Here is a 20,889-nt window from a genome sequence, read left to right as displayed (position 1 = left end):
ATCTAATCCATATCTTCGTTTAGTATACTACATATCTGTCTTTTAGAACAAGACAGCAGCCTACAGAAGTGTTTGTGCATTAATAAAAGGGTGTTGGAGGAATAAATGAGGAATGAGAACCTGGCTGAGTCAATAAAGTACCTGCATGCCTATGGGAAGTGAGCAATATCTTTTTGCACAGTAGTGGTCAGTAGTGGAACGCAAACTCATTGATCAACAGAAATGTTGCTTTTTCAATTTCATAAATAATCAAGATTTAATTAATATATCAACAGAAACTGGGCTAAAGAATACTCATTACTTTTAACTTATGCTGCTTGTGAATCTGCAGAGGGTATTTTATTCCACAGCTTTCCAGCTTAAGTTATTTTGTTTTTCCTACAGCATACTGTATAAACCATATTTACAGTCACATCTCTAAGAAACTTTAACTAGTGTTCACTGATTTATCAGCTATCTGTCTTTAGTTTCCTGGAGGGGATTTGCATTTGGCATGTAATCACTTTTTCAAGTTGTATCCAGAGATTAAAATCAGAGACATAATGTCAAATGTGCTGCACAGTTAAAGAATTTTTTTTCAACTTTACAAAACTGCATCTGATTGAATCAAGGATTTGCCTGTCCTGGACAATCCTAATCCAAATTATCACTCTATTGTACCTCTTATTTAAAGATTAATTCCACTAGTTTAAGTAATTGATCAATAAATCAAGAAATATTTAAATAATTGCTGGTTCTTGAGGGCTGAAGGATATTCTTATTTTTGTTACAAATTATTTCTAAATTATTTAATTGAACACACCTGTTGGACTGGGGTTATTCAGGATCAGAGTAATAGATCCCTGCATCAGATGTCCCTTTCAGTTTTGCTATGGACACTGGCAAGCACTTTAAACTTTCTTGAGATTTTTCATGGACCAATTAATTACAGAACCTAGGCAGTGGCATGGTGATTCACGCTACTGATTCACAATACTTGGATTCTGGGTTTCGTTCCAGACTGTGTTTACATGTTCTCACCAAGTCAATTTCCTACCACCTTCCAAAAATATTCTGGCGAGATTAATTTATGTCTCTAAATTAACCCCGTGTACTGTATGTAGCCTCCAATACACTATTGTCCCATACACGTTATAGTTTCTACAGTATCATTCCAAGACAAGCTCCAGGATGCAAAGTTGCAACACTTACTGCACAAGGAATAAACAGTTTTCTGATAAGGCATGGGTGATTTTAACTAATTTTTGCTAGTCTTAAATGAAACTTCAGGAATAATGACAGTAAGTTTCCCTTCACCTCTGCTGCTGTAACTTGTAATCCTCCAAAAAATCACTTCCTGTTAGAAGAAATCACACTTAGTCCCTCTCCTTGCTCTTGCTCATTTTTTCTTATGTGTGAAGTACTGTATGCACCAACCACTGTTCTTACAATCATTGGTTCTAATCTCCTTTTGCTGCCACATCTTCTTCTTGAAATTCTTTTACCATGGATCTTCAGATCTGCTGCTGTGACACCAAACTATTCAATTACAGACAAGATTCTTTGGGTCACAATTCCACAGCATCCTATTAATCAGCTGCCTTGCAGTACCATTCAACTTTACCACTGCATCAGCTTGTTTAGGCTTTCTCAAATCACTAAAGTTATTATTACACTGTGTAAAGGACTAATATCTTCATGTCTCTCCTCTCTTATAGATGAACTGCAAATTAATTCCATAAAAATAGCATTTCATTGAAATGACCTAAAGAAGGATTTTTTTTATTATTTCTATCCAACATTCCCAACAAACAAGTCCCTATTCTCCAGCACCCTTACACATCTGGTGAAGACTATCAATCACAACCTCAGCTTCGTGCCTACTGTGAAAACCCCTATACTGCCCATGTCTTCCCTTCCTAGACCTTCCATTGTATGCTGTATACCTTGTCTTTGTCTATATTTACAGTATAATGTACTTTTTGATTGGGTGTCCATTTTCTTTGTGATTTCAAAATTATCTACAATTAAATGCTCTTCTGAGCTATAGGTCAGAATATGTTGTTGATGCTGTGGTAGAGCAATCCAGGAGAATGTCTTTGATGGCAAGATGGAGAAAACTATTTCTAAAAACCACCATATCAATACATTTGTAAAACTGGAGAACAAGAACAACTTACCAAAGAAAAACTTTAATAAAATAAAGTTGCCTCTCCCTATCTTCCTTGACCAACAATATTAAAGACCTCTTTATGTATGACATATAAAGTAAAGGTCTGAATAAAGTAATGAAGGATGCATTTCTTTTATTTCTCTGCAAGGACAAGTGGCTTATGCTGAAATACATACAGTAGCTGTACTGTAAAAGAAAATGTTACACCATAATTATGCTGTAAAACATTCAGTGATGAAGCACAACAATATTAAAAGAAATATTTGCCATTGAAACCAGTGAAATTACAGTGAATGTCTATAATATATGTAATATATTTAAGAAATATACTTACTCATACTTAACAAACTCTGAGTTCTCAGATCAGTAATGATTGGTATTGCTTGTAGAATACTTTGCTTTACAAAATATCTAATAGTTTTCTTCCATTATAGGCCGTTTTAAGAGTTACTGAGGACAATTCAATGATAAACACTTATACAATTCAGACCTGGGACAAAAAATTTAGAATGAAACCAATATACTCCTGTTCTTGCAGGCCCTTGTTGCATGGCTAGGAAGATTCGAAAGTATTCATTCAGTATTGTAGAGTAAAATGTGACTCTTTATAAAAAGGTATAAATAAAAATAATCTGTGGATGTTCCTGTTAATGCACAAAACCCTACAGAGGGGAGTTCAGATGTAATATTTTGCATTTATAGTGAATTAAACTTAAGAAAGGATTAAGACAACAGAAGCAATGGTAGTCCTGATGCCAGGTTTGAAAAGGTTTACCAAAAGCACCATTCCACTTGTACTTCTAACACCTGTTATGCAATAAGATAAATAAATTGTCAAATAAAGCACTTTTCTTCCCCCTAACTTATTTTCCCTTCTTCTTCCAACAAACCTTCAATTTTTGCTGTACTACTGTGCCACCCATGAAGGGAAGAGTGTATGACAAACAGAAAAAGTATTAGGATTAGAGTAAACGCATCAGTAAATATTAAAATTCCAGTTTTGGAATTTATTTGCTAGTTGCTTTTAAGCAAGGTACAGTATGCTTCAATCACATCTTGTTACTGCATTTTTTCTAAATATTATTACAATACCTTAAACCACAGTTATACAGGGAGAACTACAGTTATTATCACTCTCAATGTATCGGTGTTGTATATATTTGTATAACATGTATAGTTAGTATTTTACACAAAGTAACAATGTTACATCACAAAGGGATCACACAGGCTATTTACCTGTGTCCATTTTCACATTTCCAAGGAACCACTCTTTAACTAGCTAAATGTAGCATCTGATTTAGAAAGCGTTATATGAAATCTGCAATGTTTATAGTTACAGCTAAAATATGAAAACAATGAAAAATGCATAAACAAATGTGCAGCTAATGGATAGATGCTTCTGATGGGATTTTACTCTGAACATGTGCCCAAACAGCTTGTTTCATGTACTTTAACTACAGTCTCTAATGGCAGGAGTTTTCTTTCCTATTCCTCATAGAATAACTTTGATATATACTGTATTGGTCTAGAATGGCTTTAAGGCTTCAGTGTCTGTCCCCAATTAAACCTTGCCTGTAACACAGAGCTGGGTGATGTTTTCTATATGTACTGGTGGTATTTAACAAAAAAAAGCCGCACTACTTCCATTTTCCCATGGAAAGTGCTGGGTGTCTTCTGGAGCAAATAAAAAGCTAAAATAGGGGGCTTACAGCACAAATACAATGATTTACAGCAAGGGACAATAAATTAATTTAAGATTTAACTATATTTCCTGCAGCTAGATATTATCAAAGCTAAGAAACTTTATTTTAAGAATTCTAAACCTCTTCATTGTAGCGGGTATGCTTATTAATAAGACAGAATTAAGTGTTGCTGTACCTTCCTAGTGATGCCTCTCTCTCATCTCTGTGATCCAGCCACAGAGAAGCCACTCATGTGCTCATTGCTTAGGAATGTTGTGTTTCTGATAAGGATTGGGAGGCAACAGGCAAGCTATTATAATTGATGGCCTACTCCTGGCACCAGGATGCCTGGTCAGAGCAACTTGGACCCTACAAACACTCGGTTTATGGTCCTAGGGTTAGAGGTCATGGTCAGTCATTCCTCAAGTTGACCAACCAATCAGGAACCTGAAGGGCACGTGGGTCTTAAATGCCCACCATACTCTTGACCAATCACTGCTTGAATGTGTTCTTGTTAAAAGACAATGCAGAACTCGCAACCTTGCTCCTCCGTCCACTCTTGCGCTCTCTGACTTAAACTTGTGACTGCCAGCACTGTTGTCTGAATGTGGGACTAATTTTGGTCCAAGCACTGAGCCAGAGGAAGCACAGACCAATTTGAATGCCAGCAAACTGCCGTGGACGCCGCCTGATCAACGGAGCATATGGCTGGACCCTTGTCGACATCTGAATACCTTATTCAGAAGTAGCCACTAAGCCGGAAGCAAACTAAGTTTCTTCCCCCAAAGAGTGACTTTCTTTGACTGACACAGTCACTGCTTTGTGCACAGAGAGATTCCATAGTTCAGTCCGGGTGCTAACTAGAGAGGTACTTGGAAAGCAATGCTGTCTTACACCACAGCAGCAGATGTCTCTCCCTCCATCTCCCCGCAACTCCAAGCACCAGTCAGCTGTTCTTTGCTGTTCGTGCCGGGAGATATAAATTCATACTGGATAAGTAAATCCAATATTCTACATTGTCGATTGAGAATTCAATTGTATCTTAACACAGGTTGATATCGATTGAATTCGTATAAGTAATGTATCTACTTATTAGTATCTAATATAGAATTAGTATTAGTATGAGACTGATTAATGAAATAGTATAGCGAATGGTATACTAAATGCATATTTCTTTGTTTTATATCTCTTCGTGATTATATGCTGTATATTCTATATCTTGGGAATACAATAAGATCTGCCATATGTTTTTATATGCACACTTTTATGCATTAATAAATGTATTTAGTGGATTTTAACCCATGTGTGTGTATTGCTGATTGTTCTAACGTTTGATTCCCTAATAGCTATAAAGAACCACCTTGCAGTTTACTGTTACAATAAATAAATTGTCCCAGTAAATTCACAAAACTCCTGCAAAATAATTGGTAACCTTGATAATCCTTGGTAACCTTGCTGTGACACTGTCCTACAATTTCTAACTGAATCATATTTTTATTTTTTTCCAAGTTTTTAGTTATGACTTTGATGAAGGATTGAAGATTTGATTGATTTGAAATGATTGATTTTATTGAAACGTCCACATTCATTGTTTTGATCTGTGGAACATCTTATTGAAAATAAACCTAACATGAAACTGTTCATCAAAGGTGTAATATCACAGGATAGGTGTGGAGCTTTTAACAATTTTATATCAAGTCTAAGAGGATCCAAAAGTACTTTTATATAGTATAGAACTTATTTTTTTACTAAAGACCTTTCTATTGTTCCACACTGAGGACCTCATCCTTAACTATGGCAGTCCAAGGGAACTGTGAACATAAAACATGTGGTGACAGTTAATAGTACAGGAGGTTTTATTTCTGAATTGCTTGTGGGTCTTACACTTTAAACAACATTGAGAGAAGCACCCATCTCTCTACAACTTCACAGGTTCTAACAACAATTGTCTCCCTGGTGTGGTATAAACATTCTTTTATTCTTAAGAAATATGGTGCATTAGGTGTACATAACTTTGGTAATTTCCTCAGAAAATACTGTTGAGGTTTTTCAGGCACGTGTTGAAGGTAAAAAAATCCTGTACTTCAGTGAATCTCTGAGTTATTATTCACTTCAATTGGATGCTGAGTAACAGTTGGAAGGAGCTACTCTAGATTATCCTGAGAATTGTCAAACTCACTTCAATGAAGATACAAAGTGCAGAGAGCAGGTCAGCTAGGCAGGGCTCCAAAGGCAAGAATTGTCATTTGAGCAAAAGCACTGTGATGTAATAAATATGCAGAAGAAATATTTACTGGAATTACTGTCTGGCTCCAGCTGAGTCATTTTTCAAGGGCCCATTTTAGCCAAGAAAGCATTTATTTCATTACCCTTTTCATCTTAGACTTGAAGTTTTTTGAGCATATTGAAAAAACAATCAACAAATTTTGTCTGGTGAAAAATGTAGAAAGTAAAATGTGCAAGTCAGATATTACACAAACACAGTGCATAAATGATTGATTACTATATATGCTTTAGTATGTATTTGGCCTTTCACCCTATGCTAATGTTAAAACAATAAATAATGAAAACTTACAGGATTGAAATATATCCAGTCGTCACGATCTTATTTCTGTGTGCTTCCTTTCTTCCCAAAAGACAAAAAAGATTTGTGGGTGTCACAGTGGTGTGGCTGTTAGCATTGCTAACTCACTGAACTAGGGGCATTCGTTCAATTCCAGACCTGGGGTGCTATCTGTGTGGAGTTTGTAAGTTCTCCCTGCGTTTGAGTTTTCTCTGGGCTCTGGTTTCCTTTAACAGTCCAAAAACATACTGATAGGTTAATTGGGTTGTAAAGCCCTCCTCTTAAGGATGCTTCAGCCCTTCCTCGTTTACTTGATCTCCTGCACCTGCCTCCTGTTCAAGTCTCCCCTTTAAAAGCCAGATGCTTCTACCAATCTAGGCTCAGCTTTGGAAGATGGATGCCGGGAAGCCCACCTACCAGCAAGCCCAGGAGGGGATCGATGGCATAGGCTTCGCAACGGCATACTGACCATCTGGGTCCGGGGCTTGGAGCACCTGGCCCCGTTACCCTTTTTTATTCCGCCGACCCTTTGCCGGATCCTGCTCCGGCTTTTAACTTCGTCTGTCTTCATCACTGATGAACCACCCGGTTCTGGACATTTGCCTCCACATGGAATTCCTAATGAACACCTTTCGGACTTCTTTGCCTTGGACCACGTCCCCCCCAAAACACCGGCGCACCTTGGACATGCCCCCCTGTTCTTCCAGCCCCGATCCTAGTCCTTTTTCCCTGTTTTTGTCTCACTCCCCTCTGGATTTTGCCGTCGGCATAGGGTCCTGAAAGACATTTCGTGACATTTGGTTATGGGAAAATTTACCCTGATATACAGTAAGTGGGTGCATGTTTATTTGTTTCTGTGTGTGCCCTACAATGGAATGGTATCATGTCCTGGTTCTACCTCATGACTTTGAATTGGATGAATGAAAAAAATGTAGGATAGAGTATGATTCTCTAATCTATTTTACACCTTTTTACACATAATACAACTGTAAAATATAAGAGTTCTAAATGTTCTCAAATCAAACAAGATTTGAGTGTTAACACTTGTGTATTAATTCTAGACTAAGTTGAGAACTAGTACAGTGGGGACTCCTTAATGTTTCCCTTTAATTTATTTGGTGAACTAATTTCTCATTGCCATACTTGATTTGTAATCAAGGCTTTTACATACATATTGTGGTTGGTGGCAGATGTGTATACAGTATATAAGATATCACTTTATAAAATACTACATTAAATGCAGAGGTGAAATGCAAGGTCAGTGCAAATATCATGATCCCATTTCAATCCTAGCCAGCTTTCACCATATATGTACTGTATGTACAAGAAGCAGATTAAATAGAGCATGTTAAATAGGCATGTTTCTGTTAATTAATTAAAAAGTTAGAGGGAAACACATATGATCTCGTTTGACATTCTGAACAAAGCGCAAACCGTGGAGGAGAGATCACCCCGTGCATTTGACTTTTGGGGGTAGTATGATATTTGTAACCCAAGACACCAATCCTGCAAGACATGTGCAGAAAATGCATTTGCACTTCAAAGCACTACTTTTTCAGTTCCTCTAATATCTGTGATGTTTCCTTATTCTTGTGTATTAAGAAATTACAGTGGTTGTGTATAGTTGTACATAACATTTTTCACATGAATGTACTAAACATACACTAACATAAAAACAATATTTAAAATAAAATTAAGGTAAAGTGATCTTCCAACGAATTTCAAATATGTCTTATATGTGTTATATAATTACCCTACACCATTGTGCTTCAGTGGATCTGCCACTAAACAGTTGGAAGTCAGCTTCGTTTGTAAAGAATACTATTTTGCAGGTTTGATAATTCAGTTGTTTTATTACTTCCCCCATTTCCGGCTTTTTGATTTGTTGCCTCTTCTGAGCCAAGGTTTCCATGCAGCTGCAGGTCAATTGTGACCATTTGACATCAATTTGCATTTCTAATTTCTTAAATAATATATAAATGCAAATAAATGCAAACTTGTACTTGTAGCAAACTCATATGTAAGATCTCACATCACATCAAGAAATTAATCTAAGGAACTCAATACCATTTTTTGGAGACCTTTCTTCCTCTACAAAATCAATTGTCACCAGCACTAGTTTCAAAAACACTAAAACATGCCTTAAAACTAAATATTGGATGGTAATGTATTGATAGGCTTTTATTAGCTAAAACTTTTAATTCCATATGCTTACCATGCCAGATTTCTTGCTAACTGATTATTGGTCTGACAACAAATTATATAGGTCTGTATTATGGCAATATATTACAGTAACCCAAAATACCTTTATCCAAAACATTTAATGTGTATCATTTTTAATATGGAAACATGGGGTTTTTCCCCATGTTTCCATAATAATTTCTAGTACTGTACCTATGCTGTAGAGAACACTACATCTTTAATGAGTTCTGAAGAGAAATGTAAGCAGCTTGTAAATAAGTATAATTTATTATTATATTGTGAATGAGTCATTAGACTGTTATTATTAAATGTTATTATTAACTATCGATTTGGAATCATTTTAGAATAACTTCCTTTTTTAGTTTCTGTATTATGTTTAATAGATTATTTTGTAATTGAAAGTTCATGAAACAAATGGCAAGCCACATTCCTTGATGACCTAGATATTGTCTGATTTACATACACTCTGGGATTTGTGTTGTTCTGTTGCGAGTTGGTGAAACTTAACATAGAAAATGTAAAGGACTAAAAGAGACTAAAGAGATTCCTAAAAGACAGTCTCTAGGTCCAGTATCAACAGTATCAAAGGGTGACTGAATAGGTCTATGTAACTCTGGAGAAGCAATTAAGCAGTTTATGTCTTCATTACTTAATGTATTGCTTATATACAGAATACAGTATATTCTATCTGTTTTGGTAAAACTCACAAACCTATAGGGTAATATATTAAAATGTTGCTTAAGCTGTGTTTTATGTGATGGGATATCATACTTTGTTTTAATAGAAACACTGCAGTGAATACCAATATGAGTTTTCCAAGGTTCATTGCACCACAAAGAAGTATAAGCAATTACTGTACATTAAAGATAATCTATTCACATTAAACTGGATCTTTCACTGGCCAAATCACACTGAACCAGATTCAGTTCAGTTAGAAAATGAAATGAAAATTCAGACTCAGGACCTTGAATGTTTGAATTCAGACTTGACTCAACATTAAAAAGTTGTAGGTTAACTGGATTCTGGGGAAGTCTGCCCTGGTGCAGTATGTGTTTTTATCTGTTTGTGCACTGTGTGTAGACTGGGATCCCATTCAGGGTGTATCTCACTTTATGCACATTGCTTGCTGGGTTAGGCTCCAGCTGACTCTGTGACACTATAGCAGAGGAAAGGATAAGAAAAGGGGTGATTTTTCATCATTTCATTAAGTTCATCATTTGATACTTATTGGACCTACACAAGATAGGCATTACCTCAGGTGTACACAAAAAATGCATTTTCATGTGATTCAGTTTACTGCTGACTCATTCACTGTTAAATCCAGTAAGATGTGATTTGTTGTTTCATAATGAGCAAAAAAGAAGAATCTTTATCTTTATCCAGTTTCATTTTTCAATTGTTTTGGTGCTAGTATTAGGAAACATATAGCATACATTTGATTGTGGAACATAACAATGTCTATTGCAGGGTAGGAAAATAGGAACATAGATTTTATAACCTTTCAGTGACAGTATATGTGAAGGAACTGAGGGAGGTTCTGTGGTAATTCCTCTGTAGAATCCCATCTGGATTTCTTCCTTGGGAGTTTGCCTGGTCAGATAAATCATGAGTAAGGAGGAAAACACTTACGGTATGGTCTATTGACTGTAATATCCTTTGAATTGTACTGCACATTAGGGACAGAGGAATTGTGCATTTGAGTTGTTATCATTGCTCCTAAATGATCAGGTCATCTTCTCATTGTGGGTACTTTTGTTATCCACCTCCTCTTTCTTCCTTTGCTTATGTGAAACTTCAGCAGAAAATGCCCTTTTCTCTTATTTTTGGGAGTGGTTTCATAAGCCCAACTTTTTAAACAAGATCACTTGCAATAATATATTATTATTGCTGAGTGACCATCCTATCAACAGCAGTAATGCCAATCAGTCATTATGCAAGTCAGTCTGCTTTTGCTGCTCAGATACAGTACATCTACTGTAGAGATGAGTCATCATTGAACAAAAGAAACACAAGATACTTTTCCCCAAAATGGCAGATAGAAACTCTTCCCAAAACACAACCACATCCCAGGTTTCCCACATCATATGTACAGTATGTCCCTGTTCCATAAAGTACTGAGGGTGTTTTTTACAGTGCAGAGAAAAAGTTCTCTTGAACCCTCTATAATTGTTCCAAACATAAATAAACATAAAGACAGAAAATATATATTAGGGATAGTTAAACAAAATGGAAAAGATTAGTAAAATATTCTCAAGTGAATATTACTATATACTGTATTACTGAATCTCTATATTCAGTAGCTGGTGGGACGTTTTGAGCAGCAATAACTTCACCGAGACATTTACTGTAATTGTTTCTCAGCCACTTAGGGTACAGTACATCAGCTTTTATGAATTTGGACCCATTGTTCCTTTAAGAACTGCTTAAAGTAATTTGGGGGTATCCTTGCATGAAGTGCTTACTTCAGGGCCTGCCATAACATTTCAATGGGATTAATGTCCAGACTTTGTTTTGGAAAATGTGAAATTTGTTCTTCTTCAGTCTTTCTGTTGTAGATCTCCTTGGAAGTCTATGTCTTGCTGCATGATTCACGTTTAGCTCTACTTCAGCTGATGAATCGATTGCCTGACATTTTCCTCCAGAATATGCTAATACAATGACAATTTCATGGTTCCTTCAGTCATGGCAAGCTCTAGGCCCAAGGTACCAAAGCAGCCCCAAACCATTATACTCCCACCACCATGTGTGACAGTTAGGATGTTTTTTTCTCTTTTTTTTTGGAAAGCAGTGTTTGGTTTTCTCCATACAAAATATTTCTTATTATGGCCAAAAAGCTCAACGTTTGGAATTGTCTGTCCAGAGAACATGTTTCCATTAGCTTAATGGATCAAACAGGTGTTCTTTGGCTAACCTTAGATAGGCGGTAATGTTTTTTTAAAAGAACAATAGTTTCTTCCTGACTATCCTCCAATGAAAACCATTTGTTTTTAGTCTTTTCCCTGTGGTTATGAAAACTGACATTAGCCAGTGAGAGAGACGTGCAATTTCTTAAATGTTATTCTTTTGTTTTAGTGACCAGGATGGTCACAAAACACTCCAAAATCTTTTTATTTTGGTGTGTCATGTTTCACTAACCGGTATGGTAAAGCCTTAATAATTCTGACCATTATAAAAATCTTGTTACCAAAGTATTTAACCGTCTGATTCTACTTAGCCCCTTAAACTAGGGGTGCAATTACTGTATTAAGTATAGACACTTATGCTCAGATATTTATATTTTATATTTCATACTGTATACCACTACACCTCAAAAACACTGATTTGGTAAATATAAACACTTCAATATTTTAGAAAAGACTGGTTTCTAATAAACAAGGCTATCATGGTAACCTCTCTAACTCTCATAATTATCATAAACTTTTATTCATCAATGTACTGCATCACAGTATAAAATATTATTTTTTTACATTCAATGGGATTGTAAGCTTAAGAGGCCATAAGTGTAAAATTAAAAGATATAAAATTGGTGGCTGTGACACTTTTTAAAATATTCTATTCTATGTTTTCAATGGCGAAGACTCCTGATAGAGGTTAGTGGTAACGTGAGTGGGTGGGCATTTCATTAGAATGATTTGTTTGTAAGATCCAAAAAATCGACTGCAATAAAGTGTCCTGCATCACATGACTGTTGTCATTGTGTGTTTTAATATGCTCAGATTCTGTAATGTCTTTGCTCAATCTCCCACCTTCCCTACCTTCACATCTCTCTACTTCATCTAAGCAGATGACAGCTTTGAGTACCACCAGGTCTTCTTATTGTACAGTAAATCCTTCATTATAACTCACCATTCATTACTATTTGCATCATGTTGTCTCATTCATTTGTTAAATGGAATTCTCTGACCCAGCAGAGCTAAAATAAGATTTCAGTAACTATTAAACCAGAGAGTGCACATTGTAATGCACACATAAATAACTAAACATCACAGATATTTAAGACAAAATGGGGATTGTTTCAAAATTATTTTTCAGACAAAAACCTTCTGCATTTTATATTAAATAGAGGTGAAGGTTGATAAGAGCAAATCATCTGTGTTACAAATGCACTCTCTGTTGTTTTCTCTGCACCTACTACACAAAACTATTTTGGAAGTGTCCTGTAATACAGCTTTTGGGAATACAGTATGTAACTAATATACCGATTGGATTGTTCGATTGGATTGTTGTGGCTATTTCACTCAATCTATAACTGGTTCTTCAAAGTGATAAATTCAAATTGTGATTCAGCATAAGACACAATTACCTTTTCTGGAGGGTTTAGTTAAATATCAGCTATTGGAGCTTTTCAGTAAGATTACAAATCATTTTTGATAATTCAGACTTCAGGAGAAAAGCCACCTGCTTCAAAAACGTAAATAGAGTTTCTTTAATATACTGTACGTTATTAGCTCTATCCAAGGCTCCATTTCAAATACAGAAGTTTTCAATACCTGGAATGAAATTAAATTCATATATATTTCAGAACTGTTAAGGATTTAAAATAATGATTCTAGTGATGCTTCTGTGATTTGGTGTATGTCTCAAACCTTTCCCTGGACAAAGACACATTTTTCTTTCTAAGCCAAAAAGATTATAGTTTTACTTTTGCATAAAAGTCCCATTACCAACCACATTCTTAAAATTAGCATATTCCTTAATATCATGTTTCTTTTACTTTTTTTGTCTTAACGCTTTTTAATAGCTAAAATGCAAAGGTACTATAGAATCACACATGAACAATGAAAAAATATTGACTGAAGAAAACAGGTGCAGGTTTCAGTCTAGAGGATTTTTGCTGGTAGACATTCATTCCCAAATACTAAAGCATGAGGTTTACAGGCCTTAGTATAATTATTGTATGTTGAGTACATTACAATCATTTGCATGATATCTTCTTATCATTTTATCCCACAATTCAGGTATCACACATAAAACTCCAGCTGGTGTTTTCAATGTTTAATGTGTGCATCATAAAATTATAATTTAATTTTGAGTGTCAATTTCTTTTTTAATTACTATTGTTATACCACTCCAAATAAACTGTTCAACTCCCAAAGTCAAACGGGCAGAGTATCTGTTTCTTCACACCTTATTCAAATTCTCTTGGCTTCCTCTGCCTCGCCGTGTTTAAGAAGCTAGCCACATTTCATCTCATTTTATAATTCTGTATCTCTTCAAATGAGAAAAATATGAGTGCAGAGCTTGCAAAGATATAGAATGAAAGTGCTTAGTGTCCCATTTAATCAGGCCTCAAAATTTGATCAACATGCACTCTGGCTTTGCCTCTGCAAGTTAGCTCATCTTCACACTCAGTCTCTCCCTATTTGTCACACACAATCTGCTGTTTTCTTATGAACAGTCACAAGCACTAGGGAATGTGCATCTTTATGACAGGGATGACAAAAGTCTTTCCTCTGCAGTCCTTTTCACTTTAACTCTTCAACAGAAAAATAAATAGCTACATATAAATAAAGTTGCTTAGAGGAATGGGAATATGAACTCTACTGTGATTTTTGCATTCAGCATTTATTTGCATATTTTTTTAACTGGACCTGTTTTATTCACAGAGTCACAACTTCTGTTACATGTAAAATGGTAGAGAACAGGAATACAACTGTTCTATTAATGAATTAACCAAGTGTACCCAATTTCGATTACCTCATTATTCTCTCCAGCTGGCAGAAACAAAGTCCAAAATTCAGAGAAAGATCTGGGCTAAATTGAAGTATTATTATAGGAATTCTGTATTCTGTGCCTTGCTTTAGAGATAATCAGTATTCTAGACTCCAGTATCATTGCCTAGCCTCCTGCTATTTTGTTCAGATAAATGAATCAATGGAAGTTCCCAGATTCTTCATCACCATAAGAAAAAGGTTTTGCCTAGCGTATATTTATCTAGCTTTTAAGAGACACCTAGTAAGATGGGGTCACTGTTTCCAAGATAACCTGTGCATAATAAACAGTACTATTTGGCTTTTAACATGAATCAATGCCATGATATTCTTTTCAGGGCAGTGCCTTTATTCAGCACAACCAGGGGTCTGTATCACAAGTAAAGGCTGTAATACTTTCTCTTCAACTTTTTCATGTTAGGTTACTGAAAGTGCAAAACAAAAATGTGTCTGGACTCTTCCCCCTCCTAGCTTTCATCCATGAACATAGCTGATATTTGATCTTATTTTTGGGTGTTTTCCTTAGAATATGTCATCATCCATTCCATCTATTCCAGCAATCATTACTTCTGTGTCAAGCTACTCTTCCAGTTCACTCCCAGCATTTTGTACTGCCCACCACATATTTCCAATATGATTGGCATATGATTTTTGGAAGAGAGTTGGAAAGGACTGTATGACTTAAAATAATGTTAAAATAAGCTAACCAGATGGTGACCAGTTAATCTTTTTATTACTGGTAATATAGTGTTGATTAGTGTTGTTTACACAGTTGGGTTTCCTGTTGTTAGTGATTGGGTCAGCCGAAGATTCCTGATAGAGGTTAGTTGTAACGTGAGTGGGTGGGCATTTCATTAGAATGATTGTAAGATTTGTAAGATCCAAAAAATCGACTGCAATAAAGTGTCCTGCATCACATGACTGTTGTCATTGTGTGTTTTAATATGCTCAGATTCTGTAATGTCTTTGCTCAATCTCCCACCTTCCCTACCTTCACATCTCTCTACCTCATCTAAGCAGATGAAAGCTTTGAGTACCACCAGGTCTTCTTATTGTACAGTAAATCCTTCATTATAACTCACCATTCATTACTATTTGCATCATGTTGTCTCATTCATTTGTTAAATGGAATTCTCTGACCAAGCAGAGCTAAAATAAGATTTCAGTAACTATTAAACCAGAGAGTGCACATTGTAATGCACACATAAATAACTAAACATCACAGATATTTAAGACAAAATGGGGATTGTTTCAAAATTATTTTTCGGACAAAAACCTTCTGCATTTTATATTAAATAGAGGTGAAGGTTGATAAGAGCAAATCATCTATGTTACAAATGCACTCTCTGTTGTTTTTTCTGCACCTACTATACAAAACTATTTTGGAAGTGTCCTGTAATACAGCTTTTGGGAATACAGTATGTAACTAATATACAGATTGGATTGTCCGATTGGATTGTCGTGGCTATTTCACTCAATCCATAACTGGTTCTTCAAAGTGATGAATTCAAATTGTGATTCAGCATAAGACACAATTACCTTTTCTGAAGGGTTTAGTTAAATATCAGTCTTATGAAAAAAAGAAAAAATATATTATGTCCACTATATATCTATGACTGTGTTCAATTGCAGATATTCTTCTGTGTGTGGCTAGAATACATTTTGCTGGCACAAAACCCCAGACAACAGAAGAATGACCTTTTCTTAGGAACGTTTTAAAGTGCCCCTTTTACTTTTTTATTGTGTGTGTTTATGCTTTTTTGTGTGTTTCTTGTTGTATATTAAAATTATTCAATGAAAAAGTCCTGTACCTCAAGATATGAATGAAAAAAGGCATTCATTTGACTTATTCATAGTTTTGTAATTTTAGCAAGATGCTACTCTGTTAAAATATAGTTTGAATTGCATTCTATCAAAATTCCTACTCATTTTATGTTGAAGCCAGTTTTTGGTACTATGCATCATTTACATCCTTTACATTCAGTTAGTGTGTTTTCTTTAGTTATTCAAATATTTAATAACTACTATTATATGAATTGTTTAATCACATTACAAAAGAAAATAACCCTGTGTTTTACTTTCATAATTTATGTTTTGTTCTATTTGTATTTATCAAGATGCAAGCAGATAAATGCTGATGATCCAGTTAAAAATCTTCTGGATAGAGCAAATTCCATCAAGTTTAGCTACGAATACATACAGAATAAATAAACAAAACATGAAAGCTGAGCATGCTTGGAAAAATTACTGAAAAGTAAAATCCTGTATCTTTCCCCTTGGTTCTTCCCCAGAACCTACGCTGTCTGAATATTCTGGTGTTTGGTGATTAAATATCTGATTGTTTCTGATTCCCTTCTATAGGTCTTGTGGCTACTCTATTTTTTCAAAAATTTTATAGAAGGTCATGTGACCATGATGCTGAATGGTAACCCAGAGTTAGAGCTCCTGTAACCTACTACCTCTTTTCATTTTTTATTCCTCTTGTCTTTTTTATTACATTTCTGTTGGCAAGACTTTGGAAGTGGTGTGAATGTAGTAGAAGCAAATGTATCACCCAAAGTTTTCCCACTTAGGAAAAGTCTGAAAACATTCAATTCCTGAAATAGTTTAAATGTCTGCTAATAAAATAATCTTTGGAGGGGCAGCAGCTACATTAGCTTATTAGATACAGTATAAAATAAAGACACACATTGCAATGTTGGCAGTTTGCTTTGTGTCTTAATTATTAAGCAGTTGCATTATGAAGAAGCAGGTGAAGGAGCTGTGAACATTTGTTGAACAGGACTGTAATGAATTTAAATGTTTCTAGTTTCTTATAAATTATTTTCCACTGTTGCATTCCACTTCAAAGTTAAGTGCTGGGTTGTCTATCTTATTTCAGAGTCAATTATTTTTTAAACTGTCCAGTAATAACCATTTTTTTTCCTTTATGGGTTTATGCAAAGCCTGTAATTTCGATGTCTCCGATGAGACCGAAATGCCAAGAAAAGATGTGCATACAGTTTGAGCAATCAACAAGTATTTATATCTAGGAGATATAGAAGTGTGGTATTAGAATTTAACATGTTTCAGAACTTCTATAACAGTAAATAACATATTGTATCCAGAGACATTTACAGTGCCTTGCGAAAGTATTCGCCCCCCTTGAACTTTTCAACCTTTTGCCACATTTCAGGCTTCAAACATAAAGATATAATTTTTTTATTTTATGTGAAGAATCACCAACAAGTGGGACACAATTGTGAAGTGGAACGAAATCTATTGGATTTTTGAAACTTTTTTAACTAATAAAAAAATGAAAAGTGGGGCGTGCAAAATTATTCGGCCCCTTTACTTTCAGTGCAGCAAACTCACTCCAGAAGTTCAGCGAGGATCTCTGAATGATCCAATGTTGTCCTAAATGACTGATGGTGATAAATAGAATCCACCTGTGTGTAATCAAGTCTCTGTATAAATGCACCTGCTCTGTGATAGTCTCAAGGTTCTGTTGAAAGCGCAGAGAGCATCATGAAGACCAAGGAACACACCAGGCAGGTCCGTAATACTGTTGTGGAGAAGTTTAAAGCCGGATTTGGATACAAAAAGATTTCCCAAGCTTCAAACATCCCAAGGAGCACTGTGCAAGCGATCATCTTGAAATGGAAGGAGTATCAGACCACTGCAAATCTACCAAGACCTGGCCGTCCCTCTAAACTTTCAGCTCAGACAAGGAGAAGACTGATCAGAGATGCAGCCAAGAGGCCCATGATCACTCTGGATGAACTGCAGAGAACTACAGCTGAGGTGGGAGAGTCTGTCCATAGGACAACAATCAGTCTTACACTGCACAAATCTGGCCTTTATGGAAGAGTGGCAAGAAGAAAGCCATTTCTCAAAGATATCCATAAAAAGTCTCGTCTAAAGTTTGCCACAAGCCACCTGGGAGACACCCCAAACATGTGGAAGAAGGTGCTCTGGTCAGATGAAACCAAAATCGAACTTTTTGGCCACAATGCAAAACGATATGTTTGGCGTAAAAGCAACACAGCTCATCACCCTCAACACACCATCCCCACTGTCAAACATGGTGGTGGCAGCATCATGGTTTGGGCCTGCTTTTCTTCAGCAGGGACAGGGAAGATGGTTAAAATTGAGGGGAAGATGGATGCAGCCAAATACAGGATCATTCTGGATGAAAACCTGTTGGAGTCTGCAAAAGACCTGAAACTGGGACGGAGATTTATCTTCCAACAAGACAATGATCCCAAACATACAGCAAAATCTACAAAGGAATGGTTCACAAATAAACGTATCCAGGTGTTTGAATGGCCAAGTCAAAGTCCAGACCTGAATCCAATCGAGAATCTGTGGAAAGAGCTGAAAACTGCTGTTCACAAACACTCTCCATCCAACCTCACTGAGCTCGAGCTGTTTTGCAAGGAAGAATGGGCAAGAATTTCAGTCTCTCGATGTGCAAAACTGATAGAGACATACCCCAAGCGACTTGCAGCTGTAATCGCAGCAAAAGGTGGCTCTACAAAGTATTAACGCAAGGGGGCCGAATAATTTTGCACGCCCCACTTTTCATTTTTTTATTAGTTAAAAAAGTTTCAAAAATCCAATAGATTTCGTTCCACTTCACAATTGTGTCCCACTTGTTGGTGATTCTTCACATAAAATAAAAAATGTATATCTTTATGTTTGAAGCCTGAAATGTGGCAAAAGGTTGAAAAGTTCAAGGGGGCCGAATACTTTCGCAAGGCACTGTACATTTGGTACAATCCTACTCTGAAACTCCTCTGAAATGTTGCATGTAGTGTGTGACTGAGAGTACCATTGTGCTACATAATTGCAAACCTGCAGTTTCTTTCATACCTACAGTACCAAACCAATAAACCACTGAGCACAAACATGTACAGTATATATAATATACAGGTAAAATGCTTTCGAGTACTGTTCTGGTTTCATATTTTCCATGAGTATATGATGGAAATAAATATGATGTTATTTTTACATAAGCCATATGTGTTGGCCAAAGGAATATGAAATGATTAATCTGGAGTTTATTAAAAAGACAAGTGCTGAATCACTACATACATAAAACTGCAGAAGAAGGACTCACTTTGTTATGAGTAATTACACATTATTGGAACCACTTTCAGAATTTCACACTTTCTAGCTGAAAATTTCTTATTGAGAATGTTGCAGACCAAAATTCCTGTTGTCACTGGACTATAAAGTGGTTTTACAATGAAGCTGTGTTATTGCTAAACACTGTTTTGTGTATGTCTTCCAAAAGGATTGTACAGTAGTGGTAACAAAGGTTTACTTAATTTATGGTGCAAACTTCTTACATTATCTGTCATATAAGGAAATTAAATCTACCTTTTCCATAGTTTTATGATAGAAGCTGCATATGTATCAATATTTGATATTAATTACATGAAGAAAAAAATATTGCCATTTAGATTTTTAGAATTAAATCAGCACTAAACATATGGATCCTTTTCTAGGACTATTCTAAAAAAATTAACACGAAAACACTGGGGACTAAATTTAGTTGTTCAGTTTATACATGGGCTTTTGAGTGCCATAAAATATGATCTGGATAACTTAGTGTAATCTCTATTTTTTTAGCTTGTTATTGTATTTTTATATTATTATGTAAAATAGACTACATATTCTATAAAGTAATTTCAATTCCATGCTGAAAACAGAAGAAATAAAACACAATGTTTCAGCTTTGGAGCCTTCTTCGGGTGAAAGATCACAGTGTACCAGCCAAAGTTTCAAAATAAAAAAAAAAACCTTTGGATGAGAACATCATGATTGTTATGCAAGGAAGTGAAACATGACAATTTGTTACAATTATGATTATGAGGAGAAAAAAAGTTGTGGTTAACTTTAGTTACGGCTAAAGGTATTAAAATGGTATTGAAGTTCTTGTTCTTTCCCTCTTACAGATCTGCTCCATATTACCTTGCAGGGGAGACAGCAGCCCTCTACCAGTTGTGTGCTGCTTAGGAAGTCCCAGATCAGCTCCTGTCAGGGCCCAGGCTTCAAATCAGGACACTCTGGGCCATATAGCTTAAGTGGTGCTCTAAGTGACAATATCAGTTGTGTTTATCTGGGAGTCTTAATTGCTATTTTTACCTTTTACATGCACTCCTACACAGCCACCCTTTAGAACTGACCTTTTACTAGCAAGATAGAAATGAGTAGCTTTCATCCTACACCTTCCTGCAGTACCCACAGGAGGGATAGTATTGATTGGGGGACTGACAATAGCCTCAATAACATTGCAATCTTACAGGTGCCCAGCAAGTCACAGTAGTCACTATTTGGATACTATAAGGATGCCCTTACTGCACTGATGTTCCCCAGCCACAACAAAGTACAGTTGTGTGCCACTGTTTAAGGAAATCCCTGCTAAAGTCAGCTAATAACATAATCCAGAATATGTTATACTGCACCTGCTGGTAAAATGTGCTGCAGCATGATGATTGGTCAAAGCCCAAGTGCAGTTCTTCATGCAGTAAGGACATGTCTATAAAAGCAGCAAATGGCAAGACCAGTAATTAAAAAGGAGATTTAATGCAG

The 20,889-nt window shown here is 35.8% G+C and overlaps 1 protein-coding gene across 6 annotated transcripts in view; it reads right to left on the bottom strand.

Annotated features, from left to right (window-relative positions):
- The window catches only part of tmem121aa (transmembrane protein 121Aa), a 162,022-nt gene that overhangs the window by 32,298 nt on the left and 108,835 nt on the right, over positions 1-20,889 (bottom strand). For 2 of the 6 annotated variants that reach the window (XM_015351160.2, XM_015351156.2), the window contains exons 2-3: positions 7,078-7,173; positions 6,410-6,460 (exon numbers count right to left, since the gene is read on the bottom strand). The exons of 2 other annotated variants lie outside the window; for them this stretch is intronic. The gene's annotated coding sequence lies outside the window, so the exon portion shown is untranslated. The remainder of the gene's footprint in view (positions 1-6,409; positions 6,461-7,077; positions 7,174-20,889) is intronic. 2 more of the 6 variants (XM_015351157.2, XM_015351162.2) reach the window with 1 other exon arrangement.

The sequence above is a fragment of the Lepisosteus oculatus genome, chromosome 8, assembly GCF_040954835.1.
Source record: "Lepisosteus oculatus isolate fLepOcu1 chromosome 8, fLepOcu1.hap2, whole genome shotgun sequence".
Taxonomy (NCBI): Eukaryota; Metazoa; Chordata; class Actinopteri; order Semionotiformes; family Lepisosteidae; genus Lepisosteus; species Lepisosteus oculatus.
Note: the sequence above shows the minus strand (reverse complement) of the source record. Positions and strands in the feature narration are given on the sequence as shown.